A 1,551-nucleotide genomic window follows, 5' to 3' on the forward strand; every position below is an offset into this window, starting at 1 on the left:
GGAATAAACACATGGCAGGATTTCTACTTTTTCTGTACTTCTACTTCTACTTTATACAACTCTGGTCCACTGCGAAGGAAAGCTCGTTTTGAGGAAAATTAGGTTGTAGCTGCTGGTGTTAAATGTGTAGTTATATGTGAGGTGTTATTTGTGTAGTAACAACGTTTAGTTCACGAGTTATTGAACCCGGAAGTCCGCGAACGTGCGAATGTGCGAATATAAAACCAATTTTACCACTTAGGTAAAGTTGGTTTTATATTCGCACATTCGCGTTAAAGAACTTTTTCAATTAAATAGTCAATGAAGCAATTTTTTTTCAGATTCGAAGCAGCTACTTAATATTGACAACAAAGATTGTGAACTACAACATTTTCTACAATCGATCAAAATGGGTAAGTATATTTTTAATGCATACACACTTTGTTGAATATTCAATGTAGTGTGGTAACCAAGATAGGGGCCGTCTAAAAAGTTTATATTGTTTTTCATCGTGTGCAAACAGACAACTACATTTTAGCCAACTACAGATGTACCAGCAAATATCTCTCACATTATGTGTTCTAATGCAATAGAATGTCCTTATAATGATGGTGTTTAAAAAGGTGTTTAGGAAATAATAAAGAATGAACATGTAGGCAACATGAACTGTAATCTGGTAACAATCCAGACTGTAGAAAGTGGAAAATCATGTGTAATCTCCTGAACATAGTTAATCGCTTCATTTTACATCTGTTTATATTTATGTTTATTTATTTATTTGAAATCAAAATGAACAAGAACAGTGTTGGTGTTGGTTTTAATTATGACATATGATTTATTTCAATAGGTTTTGAAAGGATGGGCCGACTGTTCCAAAGCAAGTTGGATGGTCTTGTCTGGACCCTACAGAACACACTACAGCCCACGTCTTGCTGTTTTATCCACCTCGGTTTTTCTGTTTTTAAGTGTAATAAAGACTTTACAGTGTAACAGTGTTCTCCAGGTGCTGAATAAAAAGAATGGCCTAACAGTATTTTATGTTTTCCTGTTGTATAGCATCTTCAATTAACATTAAACTCTCACAATAACACAATTCGTGTGCATTGATTGATGTTTACAGTCCTGCAGAAATATCACTGTCCATGGCACTGAATCCATCAGATTATTGACAAGTACCCAGAAAGCATGACAGCAAACATGATGTTTATTTTGGGGGTGAAGGGTGTGGATTTTGGAATAAACTGCTGCTTCAATGTATATGTAATGAGTGATTATAATCAAGGTTTTCTTTCTAAATATTACATGAGTGGAATGACTTATCTAGGCATGTGAGATTTTACTTAGTTATAGGCTAGAAGTTACCAGTACCCAGCCAGCACAGCCATGTGGGGCCCACATGGGTTTGACCTGGGCTATCTAACTGGGACCCAGCCAGTTTTGCTCCCGGTTTCCATGTAGGCCCCACATGGATTTGCCCAGATGAAATGAACACTGCTCAGTGTGCACACTACAGGCTGTTAAATGTAACACTGATCAGTGTTGGAGTTAATGAGATAATTAAGTGATTGAATA

General features: G+C 36.4%; 1 long non-coding RNA gene across 1 annotated transcript; it reads left to right on the forward strand.

Moving 5' to 3' along the window:
- Positions 1-240: 240 nt before the first annotated feature.
- Positions 241-1,072, forward strand: LOC130072214 (uncharacterized). The gene is made up of 2 exons (XR_008804096.1): positions 241-392; positions 827-1,072. It is a non-coding gene; the product is annotated as an uncharacterized LOC130072214 (long non-coding RNA).
- Positions 1,073-1,551: the final 479 nt, after the last annotated feature.

The sequence above is a fragment of the Rhinichthys klamathensis genome, unplaced genomic scaffold, assembly GCF_029890125.1.
Source record: "Rhinichthys klamathensis goyatoka isolate OS25496 unplaced genomic scaffold, OSU_Roscu_1.1 h1tg000484l_1, whole genome shotgun sequence".
NCBI classification, from domain to species: Eukaryota; Metazoa; Chordata; class Actinopteri; order Cypriniformes; family Leuciscidae; genus Rhinichthys; species Rhinichthys klamathensis.